Raw genomic sequence first — 16,626 nt, 5'->3', positions numbered from 1 at the left:
TATGGTAGCCAGAGATGCTTTATGGAGGCATGGGGTGCACATCCAATTAATTTTAGGTATATTCTCCTGCTTAATTCCAGACAAATGAGCACATTTCACATGACACCATTTAGGGCACAAACAGCATCCGATCCATTTCTCGCCTGTGAAATCCTTACAAACGTAATACAAATCCATCGCTCCTTTGGCTTTGCCATCCATGTCGCAAACAGATCAACTGTCAAGAAAAGTACAGTTGGCTCCACACAAACATATACTAAACATTTACCGAGGAAAAAAAATACTACTGCTATAAAGAAAATTAACTCAAAATGATTCTTAAAACAACCACGCAAAGCACAGAAGAAACAAAGTTAATTGAAAATGCTGGAGGACGAAGGGGAATGGATGATGGCCAGAAGATCGGTATAGTGAAGTGAAGTAAGACAAGCGGGAAAGAAATAACAAAGAACATCAGTCAAACATAGGCCCTCCTCGTACACATCCACAGTCAGCCTTAAGCATTACATCAACCCTTCCTAGCCCGGCTTCAATCGCATTTTTCCCGCTTATACTGTTTATTCCTTCTTCATTAAACTCTCAACTCCCCACCCTTTACCCTCTGAAGCACCCCAAACTTTCCCATGCCCTACATTCGTCCCTTTCCTATTTTTCCACTCACAATAGGATCTCAGTCCAGCACAGCAATCTTTCACATCGACTCTTTTCAGACCCTTCATGAACCATTTCCCAAATAAGACTTCCAACTTTTCATCATCCATCTTTTACTTCTTTACGCCCGCCTCGATAACTACTATTCCGCTTTCCCGCTCTCATTCCCAGCATTCCGTCGTCCATCTGTTTTGTACTCACCTGAACAGTCCTGTTCGTCTGTCTTGTCCTCACAATCCTCGTCGCCATCACAGAGCCAGTCTTTCGGGATGCATTTGGTGTTATCACAAAGGAACTCGTCGTTACTGCACTCTGTGTGTGTGTGTGTGTGTGTGTGTGTGTGAAAGATATAGCGGTATTAGATAAATAGGAATAGACGTGCTCTCTCTCTCTCTCTCTCTCTCACACACACACACACACACACACACACACACACACACACACACACACACGAGCGTGGGTGGGGACGGACAATGAGAGCGAGGGCAGCTACTATCCTGGCGGGTGGCCTGGAGGGACTATCGTGGGGCAGCCCGTCAGCACACTGACAGCGTTGTAAAACAATACAATCAAGTGTTGTGGTATTCATACAAAATCATTGTTATTATCCTAAAAACGAAACAATCATAGCACTGCATAGCCCTATTAGATTATTAAATCGTTAATTAGTTTTATTTTGAAGTTAAAAGGAGTTAATATATGAGGGGAAGAAAAGGTGTTGGGACTGTGTGGCAAAGTGGCACGGCGGGACTGACCCGCGGGAGCCAACGACAAAACGATCTAGGGAATCTGGCTTCACTATACTGGACTACCGTCAGAGATTCACAACGCTGCGTGGCTAACAACTCAACTGTACGCAGGCTAGACCTACTCTGGAGCTGGCGGAAGTGCGGCACCGGTATTTCGGATCATTCCCCGGTCAGATATTCGTTATATTTCAACGATTTTTCTTGGAATTGTTTCAGTCTTTGAGCGACCAATTATCTCCAGGACCCTTGGGGTTGCCGGATATCCGGGGACCGTATAGTCGGGGTTTAAGTGTGCATGTTTCCTTAATAAAACCAAAAAAAATGGTAATGTTGGCGATAACAAAGCCAATATGGATTCTAGAGGGAGAAATATGACCACTCACTAAAAGCAGGAGTAGTGGTGGTGATGGTGGGGTGGGGAGGTGGTGGCAGTGGTAGAAGGACAGTTTTCTTCATCAGCGTTGTCGAGACACTCATAGTTGCCGTCACATCTTGCAGCACACGTGCCGTCACTACAGGTGAAATTCTTCGGCGATGCACACGTAGCTACACAGGAAAAAATAATATCAACAAAATCAAGTCATAGTGATATACGACCCTAACGTATGTTACTGTGTCTCAAAAAAACGAAGTCACAAGTCTAAACAGATTAACTATCAAGAAAAGTACAGTCGGCTCCACACAAACATATACTGAACATTTACCGAGGAAAAACAAGTATTGCTGCTATAAAGAAAATTAACTTTCACAAATCCTTCTTAAAACAACCACGCAAAGCACAGAAAAAATAAAATTGGATGAAAATGCTGGAGGACGAAGGGGAATGGATGATGGCCAGAAGATCGGTAGTGCAGTGAAGTAAGACAAGCGGGAAAGAAATTAACAAAGAACATCAGTCAAACATAGGCCCTCGTCGTACACATCCAGTCAGTCTTAAGCATTACATCAACCCTCCCCAGCCCGGCTTCAGTCGCATTTTTCCCGCTGATAGTATTTATCCCTTTTTCATTATCCTTTCAGCTCCCCAACCTTAACCCTCTCAAGCACCTCAAACTTTCCCATGCCCTACATCAGTCCCTTTCCTATTTATCCTCACACGAGTCTATCATCTTTCCATTAATTTTCCAACGCCCGTCTAAATTCTTAAGCATACTTAAACTTCTCAAACCCATTATCAGGACACACTAATAAACCTCTTCCACCGATCAATCCCCTTCCCATTAGCCCGTTTCAGTCTATTTTTGCTGTAGAATATCAGTCGAGCACAGTTATCTTTCACATCGACTCTTTCCAAACCCTACATGAACCATTTCCCAATAATACTTCCATTTTTTCTCCTCTTTCGACTTCCCTACGCCCGCCTTGATTACTTCTATTCCGCTTTCCCGCTCTCATTCCCAGCATTCCGTCGATCATCTGTTTTGTACTAACCTGAACAATCCTGTTCGTCTGTCTTGTCCTCACAGTCCTCGTCGCCATCACAGAGCCAAGTGTTAGGTATGCATTTGGTTTTATCACAAAGGAACTGGTCGGCGCTGCACTCTGTGTGTGTGTGTGTGTGTGTGTGTGTGTGTGTGTGTGTGAGAGAAAGATATATGAAAGAAATGGTCATTGAGACACGCCCTCTCTCTCTCTCTCTCTCTCCCCGATACTCACCACAGTCCTGCTCGTCGTCCCCATCCGGACAGTCCTTATTGCCGTCGCAAATATTCACTCTACAAATTGTATCGCCGCTCACACGTGTATGTGTTGTCCCAGGACAACTCCTTTCACTTATATCAAATGCGGGTCCAGCTGTGAAAAACAGACACACACAGGATTATTAGAACGCGCATAACATCATAGAACTGATTTTACCTTTCTTGCTTATCGCCAAAGACAAGAACAAAACATATCCGCGACTCTCTCTCTCTCTCTCTCTCTCTCTCTCTCTCTCGCTCCCCCCCACACACACACACACACACACACACACACACACACACACACACATACGTACTCACACATACTCACCACAGTCCTGCTCGTCGTCCCCATCCGGACAGTCCACCTTGGCGTCGCACACATGCACACCACAAATTATACGGCCACTCAGACACATATGGTAGTCGTCCCAAGGACAACCCACTCCACGTTTTTTTTAATGTGAATCTAACTGTGGAGGACATACATACGATAAATATTAAGCATAGCTCTGAAGTTCCAGAGGTTAACATTTCCTTCCTTCGTCGTCGTCATAGAATTGAACTCACACAAAAAACGGACATGTTGTTCCTCTCCTGCTGAGGGAGAAGTTCCTAACCTTATATCTACAAAAGAACATATGTGGGAATGGCCCACCATTGACATGCATCCCGTCTTTTTACTTTGCAATAAAGGCAAGAATCAAACAAACCAGCTCACCCGAGTCAGTCCCAGGCTCGTCCATGTCTCTCTCGTCCTTGTACTCCAGCTTTCCTGAGCCTCCTTGGTAGTCCACGAGCCTGCTTGACGAAGATTGTCGCCGAGGTCGCGTCAGGTCACGGCCTGACACCCTGCTGGCCAGCATCCTCGTCTTGTCCGCAAACGTAAAGTCTGAGTTTCGGCTTGGGCCATCCTGACCATGTAATGGGAGAGAGGAGAGTGAGACATAGAGGACTCGTGTAGATGCGTGATAACACACACACACACACACACACACACACACACACACGAAAAAAAATGGCGTCAAAAATAAATGTAGGAGAGTACACATACATTTTCCTGTCCCTCGTTAAATATATTAGTTCACGGGAGTATACCCCGGGGGCACATTGCCTCTCCCACTCTACGACACCATTCCCGGTGGTACCTCTGAGCAACACCGATCATTCAGATGTCGTCTCCGTGTTCACTGTCACCACGGTGGGCGTGTTTTGCTTTCAGACCATTTGGTGGCGGAGTTAGAAGAAGGTCGCTAGTAATCATATTGAAGGAGAATTGGAATTCTTCGTAATACCGATGAATCCTTGGGGTTGACCCACCCTCCCAACAAGCTGTCCTAACATGATAATTGAGTTTTCATACCAAAAAGAATCAACTTGATTTTTCTTTGAGTACATTTAGAGTTAAAGACTTCCTCAGCATTGTGATAATTTAAGGCAATCTTTATCTAATCTTATTACGTATCAGAACGGTAAATGGAAGAGTATGTCCTTTCTTATATGCATATGAATTTGCTTAATATGTATACATGATTTTTGTCCCGATGTAATGAACTTTAACTGCGAAAAATAGTTCGTGTGTTGCGTTTTATCCATTCCTGTAATTATCGCATAATCACCAATTAGCTGTTTCTTTATTACATTTTTTTCTCGAGAGAAAACGATTCAGATAAAATAACAAGGGTCACATATTTATTAATATACCTTGGGGGTTTGCAAAGCAGTATTAGTTACAAAGAGATTAACCATTTATTCCAAACTTAAATAGTTTCAGTGACACTTGTCTGATATTTTTTTCCCAGTTTATGGTTAAGATTTTAAGTTGATTTTACGAGTTTTCTGAAGTTTTTTGTTGTCAATTCGTGTTCAATGAAGCGATACTTTGTCCCAAGTCTCGTCCCAACACCATACGTTCAAAATATCTGCTCAAATGCTATACATGGGTAGGTGGTGGCTGAGTGCTTAGCGTGCTAGGCTCACATTCACCATGCCATGGACAACGTCGGTTCGAATCCCCACCTGGGATTTTTCAGTCACCGCCGAGTAGCCTAAGACTACGCACATCCTCTCCAGAAGACCACCCATCAACCCGGACTCCAGAAGAAACCGTCCAGTGAATCAAGAATGACTTCCGGGGGGGCAGCATGAGCCAAGCATAATTGGTGCCACTATAAAAAAACTGCCTGCGCCACGACGGGCTTGGGCCGACCATCTGGCCCCCTGAAGAAAGTCTGCCGGCTCTATAGGCGGGGATGTAAAAAAAAAAAAAAAATACTTTGGGACATCGCAAGGATTGCTGTTAGTTACTGTGCATTAAACACGCTTAAATAACCCTGCAGGTCCCCTTCCCATACCAAGTAACTTGTGCCACGATCTATCGCCTTCCTAAACCCATGAGCTATGTGGGCATCCCCTCAGACTCCTCTGCTCAGGATTTTCTCAAATTTTGAAGCCAATGGCGAGTGTGACATCCGCGTTCTCCCTCAGAACTGTGACGGTCTGTAGCGCTTCCTAGGTTCTGCTCATTGTCCCTAATGCTCGCATGTCTTTGGTCTACCTGAGGCAGAGAGTGGGCGAGGGAGGCGGCGAGCAGCAGGACCACCACCAGGGAGCGCAGCGGCGGCATGGCGGCGGCTGGGGGGTGAGCTTCTTTGCCTCCTCTGACACACACGGGACCCGCACGCTGGGGCCGAGCGGAACAAAGTAGCGTGGCTCAGGGTGGCTCTGGGCGTATATGTAAGGCCACGACTTCCGCCATTTTGAAATGAGTAAAGGCACGGAATGCATAAAGAACGGGCTATCTAGGCAATGACAAAAAAAGTAAGATTAAGGCGTAGGAGGTGATAAGAGGCAGGAAATACACCGAATATGACGTGTTCCTATCGATGTGGTTACTTATCAGTGAGACGTGATAACCAACAGGAAGCAAGTATCAATGATAAGCGATCCCTGGCTGTTGCAAAATCAATAAAACGCTGCCGCCATTAGCACGCCGTCGACGACTCCAGAACCTTTTAAGTTAAAATTAATAGTTACAAGACCAGTTCCTAAGCTGAAGCAGTCTGAGGAAACGAATTAGGGATCTGTTGGTGACCTTTAGCTCATTCCAATTCAACCATCCTCCTTTCTAAGCATCCTTTGGCTGAAAATATTTAAGGTAACAAGTCAAAGATATGTTATCAAGTGACCTGGTAAAGCTAACAAACCTGCTGAGGATGAAAAAATTGGGGCTGGAAGGTGTGTAGGGGGAAGTGTGCAGATGGCTCGAGTTAGCTAATAAAAAATAATTATGTGCCAGACGTCAGAAGTCTTTGATAAGATGAGATAGGAGTAAAAAGATAAGACACAGGAAAGCGCCAGTGATTTATGGGAGGATGACTCGGTGACAGGGCTGAGAGCTGTGAGTCAGAAAAAGACGATCAGACCAAAGGGGTGTGCAATATATATATTTTTTTTATTTTTAGAGAAAAGGTGGCTGCTCAGGGGAACAGAGAGAGAAGGAAAGGGGACAGATAAGAAGGGTTGTAGGGAAAGACGAGTTTTGGAATCATAAAAAAAAAGGATGGGGAGGAAAGAAGGGTTATAGATGGAGTCTTGAAATTACGAAAAAAAATGTGGAGGGGAAAGAAGGGTTTAAGATAAAGACGAGTTTTGAAATTGTGAAGAAAAAAATGGACAGGAAAGAAGGGTTTTAGATAAAGACAGGTGTTGAAATCATGAAAAAAAGTAAAAGGTGTGACAGGTGTCTGGAGAACCATCTTGGTGATTCACATGTAGTTATCTCGTTCTTTATTTTGGCTTTTACGTTATCATATTTTGTCTTTAACAAATTGTCTTGCAACTTTGGCCAAAGACCCATGAAAATGTTGCCGAACATGGCGGCGGTTAGGGCGTTTTCGGGCGCCCACGGTGACTATTCAGCTGGGGGATTAATGCAATGCAAGGATGTCATGAATAATTCACTCCTGGCTCTAGACCAAAGAGGTGTCTTGATACTCTTCCGACTTTCTCTTCATCAACTTTTGCAACATTCGCGGTCTTTGTACTATTTTCCGTTTTGTGGAACACCATCTCTCCTCCTCTAAACCTCCCCTTTTCTTCCTCATCGAAACCCAGGTTTCTGAGGCTATTAGCAGTAATCTTTACTATATTTCCTACTACTATTTATATACTAAATCTAAATCCAAGGTTGGATCTGCGTTGCAACGACATCACATCCTCACGTGCCCACGACTTTGATTCTTCAGAATTTTTTGCTATCTGGCTAAGACATCATTGTCATTCTATTATTAAATACATCTGTGCTGTCTATGTCTCACCTAACTCTACCAGCTATGTAAAGTTCTTTGATTATATGAAATCTTAAGTGGAGCACATCTTGACTCACTCTCCCTTCATTTATATCTCCATCTTATGGGGTTCCAGTTTTAACCATCAGCTTTAGCTTTCATACGCTTTCACTGACCAGCCTGGTGGACAAGCCTACAACTTTGGTCTCCTCAAAAATAAAATTTCACTTTGGACGATTCAGGGCATATTCCTCGTACTCACCCACCTCAGACTCCACTATACTTCTTGTTTAAATCCTTAAGAGCGATGTTTTCTATGCCCTCTCTGGCCTCAACACTCAGAAGGCTTATAGACCCGATGGGGTGCCTGCTATTGTTCTTAAAATCTGTGTTTCCGTGCTGACACCCTGCCTGATCTGACTCTTTCATCTCTGCCTTTCAACATCTACCTTTCCTTCCTGCAGGGAGTACTCCTGCATACAGCTTGTGCCTAAGAAGGGTGACCGTTCCGATCCCTCAAACTACCGTCCTATAGCTCTACTTTTTCTGTCTTTCGAAAGCTTTTTATTGAATCCTTGACAGGGAAATTCTTCAGCAACTATCAACTCTTGACCTGTCTGATCGCCAGTATGGGTTCCGCAAGGGACCCTCTACCGGTGATCTTCTTGCATTCCTAACTGACTCCTGGTTATCCTATCTTAGCCGTTTCGGTGGAACTTCTGCTGTAGCATTGGACATCTCGAAAGCTTTTGACTGACTTTGGCACATATGTTTGCTTTCTACGTAAACTACCCTGCTACTGACTCTATCCCTCTCTATGTACTTTTATCTCCAATTTTCTTTCTGGACGATCTCTCACTGCTGTGATAGACTTACACTGTTCTGCTCCTAAACCTATCAACAGTGGTGCCCCAAGGAACACAGTTATATCTCCTACTCTCTTTCTGTTGTCCATTAATAACCATCTCAAGAGGAGGCGGTGGCTGAGTGGTTAGCGTGCGGGTGCCGTGTCCAAGAGTACCCGGGTTTGCGTACCGCCCGCCGCTCAAAGCTTTTTTTAGATTTCTTTGTCACCGACGAATGGCCTAAGATTGTCCACATACTGTCCTGAAGACCACCTATCAACTGATCACCTATCAACCTGAACTTTAGATTCTCTCTTAAAGTAGGATCTGAGTTGAGTTCCGGAGGGCAGGATGACCCAAGCAAGATGGCGCCACTATAAACACTTGTCTGCGCCATAACAGTCTGGGGACGACCATTAGGCCCCCAAGAAACCTAACGGCGTCATAGGGACAAAAAAAAAAAAAACTTATCCACTCCTACGCTAATGACTTGCATTACTCAACATCTTTCAACGCATGACCCTCCATACAGTAATTACATGACTCTCAGCTGGACGCTGCAGAACGCTTATCCTCAGATCTTACTATCAATTCTGAATGGAGGGGAAGGAACTTGGTATCCTTCAATGCCTCAAAAGCTCAAATTCTCCACGGTCAACTCGACAAATCTTCAAAATACCTATCCGTAGTTTTCGGCAACAAAAAGTTAGCACCTCCAACAATAAACATTCTCGGTCTGTCCTTAACTCAAAATCTTCACTGAACATATTTATATCTCCTCCCTTGCTAAATCAGCTTCCTCGACTTGGCCATTTTGTATCGTCTCTGCCAGTTCTTTTCCACCTACCAGATGCTTCCCATAGACAGAGGGCTTGTCCGCCCTTGTATGGAGTATGTATCTTATAATGTGTAATGGCTGCACACATACAGCTCTGCTAGACAGAGTGGAGTCAAAGCTTCTTCGACTCATCAACTCCCCTCCTCTTACCGGTAGTCTTCTACCTCATGAATTCCGCCGCAGTGTTGCATCTCTTTCCATCTTATATCGATATTTTCATGCTGACTGCTCTTTTGACCTTGCTAACTGTATGCCTCCCCACCTCCCGTGGTCCAGCTGCACACGATTTTCTACTTTTGCTCATCCTTATTCTTTCTAAATCTCTTTTTGCAAGATTTCACCAGCATCTTCATTCTTTTATTCCTTCTGCTGGAAAACTCTAGAAAAAATGACGAGGTGAAATTGGAGATGATATTTTTATCTAGGTGCTAGAAGTCCCTGGAATAATTAGAAGAAGCAGGAATGCGGCACTTTCTATTTTTGAAAGTGTTTTTGGTAAGTCGGAGAATAGATTTGGCACGACTCCGGGCAGAAATGTACAGATCGTGATTAGCGGGAGTGCGAAGACTCTGGTACCGTTTGTGAGCTGCTTTTCTATCTTTAATAGCACGAGAACAAGCTTGATTAAAACAAGGATTTTTAGCATGAGTAGTAGATAAAGTTCGTGGAATGTGTGACTCAATGCCAGAGACATTTGAGTGTCTGTGTGTGTGTGTGTGTGTTATCAGATAAAACCAAGCTGTATATATCAGTAATCAAATATATCAAACACTTAATATCCTCCTTGATATCACGAAGCAAAACATGACTAGAAACATTCCTGCAGCGGTGAACGTCGCCATGTTTTGGTGTTTCCGTCCACTCGTCACTTGTGGAGCATCGAAGCCAGGTTGTCACACTCGCTTGTTAGGTGATCGTGCAAGTCAATCTGTGTTTTTATTAATATTACTTACAATACACCAACAGCTGTTTAATTAAACCACGATAATGCTGATAAAGGCTACAGATAAATGGCATGCCAGGAACAGTTCATTAGAGAGAGAACTAAAGCCAAACATGTGTAAGGGACGCAGGCACCTACTTTTTTTTTTTATAAGGAGAGGAAGCAGCTCAGGGGAAGAAAAGTAACAAAAAGGCAGTAGACGCTGCTCCTGCAAAGTGTGCAGTAAAAAGTTCTAAAGTTCTAACAGTGGACAGAATCATTTGGAGAACCCAGGGAAGCAGGGAACCCTCAGTACATTCCTTGAAAAAGTCGTTATTTTATTGAGATGTGACAGTTTTATATCATGCAATTACCCCAATAAATACAGGACGGAGTACACGACTGGCCCCCAAACATGATCCTTCTTAGGTCACTCAAAATACTACAACCGTTGTGGCGGGCAAGAAGTTCCCACACCAACAATTGCGCATGCGCGGCCCCCACGCTCCAGAGCTGCAGACGATGGGAGTTGCTAAAGATTTTTTTTACAGCAAAAAAGGCAGGTCAGGAAGATTAAAAAAAAAGCCCGCTGCCACTTTCACATCTACTGAACCCCAAAGACCTCAGATTTTTTTTGTAAGTGTTAGCCTATAGCGTCGGTAGGAATTCTTCAGGGGCCTGGTGGCCGGCCCAAGTGCTTCATGGCTCAGGTAATTTTTATATTGGCGCCATTTTTATTCTTGGCTCATGCTGCCCCTCCGAATTCATTCTTGAGTCACTTGAACGGTTTCTTCTAGAGTCCGGGTTGATGGGTGGTCTTCAGGATAGCATGTGGGTAGTCTTAGGCCAGTCGAGGGTGACTGAAAAATCCCAGATGGTAGCGGCCGGATTCGAACCCGCGTCGTCCAGAACGTCTTGAATGCGGGGCCCGCATGGTAACCACTCAACCACACTGCCGAGAAGTGAATGAAACAATGGGCCATCGCGTCCAGTCAGCAGAGACTCATGTTACAGTGCTATACTTTGTGTGTACACTGTACCCTGACGCTGAGTAAACTGAGGACTGATTAGCGGACTGACTGCGTATACGGTCTGGAGAACACATCAAGCACTGTAGGTCGCACAGATATATCTTGTTTTGGGTCTTGTGCCTTAAGGAGTCAGCCGTTGTTGCTACTTTGGAAACTTATCCTCCGGGGGAGTGTCTGGTCCGCTACACCGGCACTACAGAGCAGTTCATCATCTTCCCAAGGCCTCCCCACCTGCCTCCACACACCGCATCCGTCAGGCCAAGTAGTGTTTCTCCTTCAAGTGTCCTGATGGGGTGGGTTGCTTACGGCTTACAGAAGTGTCTCCTCCCTTAGCCGTGTCTAGAGCGGTGGCCCCTGTTCATGCCTCCACACACTGCCTCCGTTGGGCCAAGTAGTGCCTCTCCGTCAAGTGTCCTGATGGGATGGGTTGCTTTCGGCTTACAGCAGTGCCTTCCCTCTTGGGTTGGGGGCCGAAAATCTGTTCCGCCCTGAGAAGGAGAGGAAGAGTAATGAATCCCTGACAAACACACCTTACATTTATGAGAACAATAAATCACAAACACTCCAATAAGTATATACATCCATCCATTACTTGCAAGGCTTCTGGACTGGCCAGTAATGACCACCAAACGGTTAATGGGGAGGGGCCTATTTGCAAAGGTAGTCTATACAATACGAAGGCAATATATAGAACACAACCAGTATATGTAACCAGTGTATATCTGCGTGTGTCTGTATTACCATGGTGCCATGGCCGCGGCCAGAACCAGTATAGTCTGCATTGCCACTCGTCTGAGCCATCGCAGCAGTCTCGGCGGCCGTTGCAGTGTAATCGTTTGTTGATACACGAACCATCCCGGCACCTGAACTCCCAGTGGCGGCAGTGCTCTGAGACGTAATAGTATTAGCAGTAGTAGTAGTAGTAGTAGTAGTAGTAGTAGCAGTAGTAGCAGTAGTAGTAGTAGTAGTAGTAGTAGTAGTAGTAGTAGTAGTAGTAGTAGTAGTAGTAGTAGTAGTAGTAGTAGTAGTAGTAGTAGTAGTAGTAGTAGCAGTAGTAGTAGTAGTAGTAGTAGTAGTAGTAGTAGTAGTAGTAGTAGTAGTAGTAGTAGTAGTAGTAGTAGTAGCAGTAGTAGTAGTAGCAATAGTAGTAGTAGTAGTAGTAGTAGTAGTAGCAGTAGCAGTAGTGGTAGTTAAAATAGTAGAAATACAATAATGATGTCAATATTATTCGTGATACAAATAATAAGAGAAACTGCGAAATAATAACAATAACTAGACGCATAGCACTCGTAGAGTGCACACCTCCGCCAAAGATTGTCCTGAAAATTGGTACGGGCATCAACTGTGAGCCTATGCATCATATGGAAGCATTTGTTTCGAAATTTGATGATTTTTTTTTTTTGGAAACTTTGACCTTGGGCGAACTTTTGGAGGTCAAGGTTAAAGGTTAAGGTTAAGGCCATGCAAGGTGCGTCATTCCATGAGCTAAAATATGAACCAAGTCTGAAGTCTCTACGGTGACGAGAACAGAAGTTATGGCCAATCTGACATTTTGTGCGACCTTGACCTTTGACATAAAAGATTTAATGGGTTCTATTCTGAATGGACAAGGTGCATCTTATGGAAGCATTTGATGAAATTTTATTTTTCGGAAATTTTGACCTTGGTCGAACTTTTTTTAGGTCAAGGTTAAAGGTCAAGGTCAAGGCCATGCAAGTTGCGTCTTTCCATGAGCTAAAATATAAACCAAGTCGGAAGTCTCTACGATGACGAGAACCGAAGTTATGGCCAATGACGTTTTTTGCGACCTTGACCTTGACCTTTGACCTTGGACAAAAAAAATTATTCGTTCTATTCTGGATGAACGCGAAGCTTCCCTGAAAAATTGGATGAGATATCCGCAAAATTGTGCCCAGGAGACTGTTAACGAACAAACAAATACATAAACATACTGACCGGACCGAAAATATCACCTTCCAACTCCGTTGCCGGAGGTAATAATAATAATCAATAATGATAAAAACTATGAAATTGATAATCGGAATAAACCAAAGAAAAAAAGAAGAGGAAGAGAACTACAACCATGACGATGGATTCACTGGGAGGGGTTGCAGGTCTTAAAAGAGAGTCGGCGCCACAGTAGAAGTTTGAAGGTCACTGCTCAGCAGGCCGCCTTAGTGCACGGTCACACGGTCTTTGCTACTCACTAGGTCGACAGCCTTCCTCATCCGAGCCGTCCCTGCAGTGGACGCAACCATCGCAGCGGTCCTTTTCACTGATGCAGCCACCGTCTTTACACTGCCACTGGCCCGCGCCACACCCTGCGTAATAGCACTCATTCAGCAGGCGGAGGGCAGGGGTTCAATGAGCAACAAGGAGAAAATGTAATAATAACATTACTCACCACGAGGAGTAGTCGTGGATATGGTGGTGGGAGTGGTAGCCGTAGTAGTAGTAGTTGTGGCGGGTGTGGTAGTAGTAGTAGTTGTGGTGGGTGTGGTAGTAGTAGAATTAGTAGTAGCAGTAGTAGTATTGGTGGTGGGTGTAGTAGACGGACACTTTTCTTTATCCGCAGCACAAAGGCCCCCACCGCAGTCGACTTGCGACGGTGCACACGTAGTAGTAGTAGTAGTAGTAGTAGTAGTAGTAGGAGTTGTGGTGGTGGTGGTAGTGGGTGGTAGCGGTAGTGGACATTTGTCTTTATCCGCAGCACAAAGACCGCCACCGCAGTCGACTTGCGACGGTGCACACGTAGCTACTCAGGAAAAAATAACTTCAACAAATCAAAAGTCACAATGATACACAACACCAACGCATATTGCCGTGTAAGCCTAAAAAGTCGAAATCACCAATCTAAACAAATTAACTCTCAGGAAAAGTACAATTGGCTTTACACACACAGCACACAGTGAGGTGGGAGCAGAGCGGGGATTCAATGAGCAACCAGGAGAGAAGGGAATGACATCACTCACCAGGAGGAGGAGTGGCGGTAGTAGTGTCGGTGGGGGCAATCGTAGTAGGACACCTTTCTTCATTCGCAGCACACGAGCCGTCACTGCAGGTGAACTCCGTCGGTGCACACGTAGCGACAGACAGGAAACATAACTTCAACAAAATTATAAGTCACAGTCATATACAACACCAACGCGTATTGCTGTGTATGTCTAAAAAATCTGTCACAAATCTAAACATTGGCTATCAGGAAAAGTACAGTTGACTCCACACAAACATATACTGAACATTTAATGAGGAAAAACAAGTATTACTGCAATGCACGTCCCGTGTCAGTCCCTAACGCCACCGTAGGTTGTGACATCTGCCTAGCCCTAGATAGGTAATCATATAAATCTTGCCACTTGCCATACTTTGGGGGTTGATTGGACCCCAAGGGAAATAAAATACACAGAAAATCAGGTAATGATTTTATTGAAAGACTTAAGCTAGTCACTTGATGTTTAAGGACTCCTCTGTAATTTCAACTTCTATATTAGTAGAACACATAACTTTGAAATTCTGAAAAATATATTTCAAAAAAACTTTCTCATTTATTTAGTTACATTTAAAAAAAACATATGTATAACAATAATCCCCTGACCCCAGGGCATCCTTTGTGTAGCAAATATAAGTGGAGGGATGAGGTAATCCACCTTGAAGACAGCAGCCAGCAGACCCTGTTGGAAGATAGTGGAAAAGTGTTTTGAAAAATGGGATTTTTTTTCCTCCTTTTTTTGAGTAATTTCTTTTCTGGTATATTCAACGCTTATAAACCCATATATTAGTGACTTATAATGGATGAAAATAAAGATATAAGCCAAGTAAGGCATTAAAAACACCTTGCTTCATATTTTCATGATATTTACCTGGTCTTACCTGCAGTCCTAGCAGAGAAGGTAGCTGTGGCGCGTCCACATATGGGGACGCTGCAAGAAGCACAGTCGGACCACACTTTGGTGTCATTACTTCTGGGGAAAAAAGTTACAGCTCCTTTTCTTTTTTTCCCCAGGGTCTTTCCTCATCCCCCCAACATACATGGGTCCCAGGTCCCAGTAAAAAAAATGCATATATTCACTGTGCATGTATACATATTTATCGGCAGCAGAACACCCAGTAACTACTTGTAAAATATTATATAGTCACTCTAGTTTTATAATATTCACTTCAAGAACAATTGCTATACATATTTCGTCATCAAAATCTCACTCACAAAAAAAGACCAAAAACGAGAAAAATCGCATATGGGACACCATCAAGTACAAGCGTACACATTCCTCAGTTTACGGCCAAAGGGGGTGCTCGCCATCCCCACCTCATCACAAAAGCAACAATTTCCATAAGAAATGCTCACACACTATTGTCCAGCAAGTGTGTTCGCAGAAACTCGAGTTTTGTCACAATAAGTCGTCCCTCTCTCTCCCTGAAAATTCAGCTACACTATTAGGGTTTGGGGGCGTCCTGCGCCCCCAGAGCAGCCACAGAATTGCCTGGAGCTAAGAGCGACGATAATGCCCACTCTCTCTCGTGAGACTAAGACCATAATGACTAGAAAACACTCGCAGTGCGGTGTTCTTTGACACCATTGTGGCGGAAAGAGGGAAATAGAGTCCACCCTTAACACGGTACGCGAGGGAAGTAGGACCGTAGCTTTAGTGGTTAATGCCACTGGCGGTCCGGTTAAACAAAAAAATGGAGCCTTTTTGGGTCGCGCATTAGCGTTCGACGGACAGGTGTCGACAGAACCTTTAGAGTTCAAGCGGCCTTGTGTCGGCGCGGTGGGTCAACCCGACGCCGGCGACAAGACATGTCAGGCCTCATCTGTCGATTCTTTAGTCAGACTAAAGTGGTCGATTGTCCCGAGCTTAGGGGCCCGCTTCTGAAGCTTTCACATCAGTATCGTGATGTCATTGCCATGCCCGGTGAGCATTTAGGTGCGACTGATACGACAGAGCACAAGATTAGGGTTAAGCCCGACACCAAACCGGTGTACATTCCTGCATACAGACTTAAACACAGTCAAAGGCAGATTGTAGATGAACAGGTTAAAAATATGTTGTAATGTGTATATTATAATATACATGTGAGTGTGTGACTGTGTCTAAGCACAGGCTCAGTGCCTTTGCCAGGATGTTATGGAACACGTCGGAGCTGATGGCAGTGGGAGGCTGTGATGAACTGACACTAGGATCAGCAAATGATGACTTTCATCAACAGTCATCAACCGGAACCCACACCCTTCCGGACGAACTAACAAGCAAATAAAACGAGCGAGCAGCAGGAATACGGGGAGAAGTCGAGAGAAGACAGCGGGCAGCGGGCGGGCGAGTGGTGCTCGCCGGTCCCTGGCACGTTGGTGTGGCTGGCTCTGGTGTGCGTGCGACTCGCTCACGTAAACTGTAAACTTCATGTACAACTGTTAATATAGTTAAAATTACATTTTGTATTGGTATTGCCCTTTGAGAGAGAGAACTAAAGTGAACTAAAGTGAACTTATAACGGCTACCGCTCGGCCAACTAAAAGGCTATTGTGTTATCTCACCTACTGCAATCAACTTGTGGAAGCAGGCAACAGTACACCGGACCTGACGTGAGATAGCAGTTCGCGCCTTAAACATTAACACTTAACAC

General features: G+C 44.4%; 1 long non-coding RNA gene across 3 annotated transcripts in view; it reads right to left on the bottom strand.

Annotated features, from left to right (window-relative positions):
• The window catches only part of LOC126991712 (uncharacterized), a 9,480-nt gene extending 3,683 nt beyond the window's left edge, over positions 1–5,797 (bottom strand). Inside the window, exons 1-7 of one of the 3 annotated variants that reach the window (XR_007745776.1) lie at positions 5,637–5,797; positions 3,801–3,993; positions 3,411–3,552; positions 3,057–3,194; positions 2,832–2,942; positions 1,784–1,946; positions 853–963 (exon numbers count right to left, since the gene is read on the bottom strand). This is a non-coding gene — a long non-coding RNA (uncharacterized LOC126991712). The remainder of the gene's footprint in view (positions 1–852; positions 964–1,783; positions 1,947–2,831; positions 2,943–3,056; positions 3,195–3,410; positions 3,553–3,800; positions 3,994–5,636) is intronic. The other 2 variants (XR_007745777.1, XR_007745775.1) reach the window with 2 other exon arrangements.
• Positions 5,798–16,626: the final 10,829 nt, after the last annotated feature.

The sequence above is a fragment of the Eriocheir sinensis genome, unplaced genomic scaffold (genome assembly GCF_024679095.1).
Source record: "Eriocheir sinensis breed Jianghai 21 unplaced genomic scaffold, ASM2467909v1 Scaffold325, whole genome shotgun sequence".
NCBI lineage: Eukaryota > Metazoa > Arthropoda > Malacostraca > Decapoda > Varunidae > Eriocheir > Eriocheir sinensis.
This window is presented reverse-complemented; position numbering and strand designations above follow the sequence as displayed.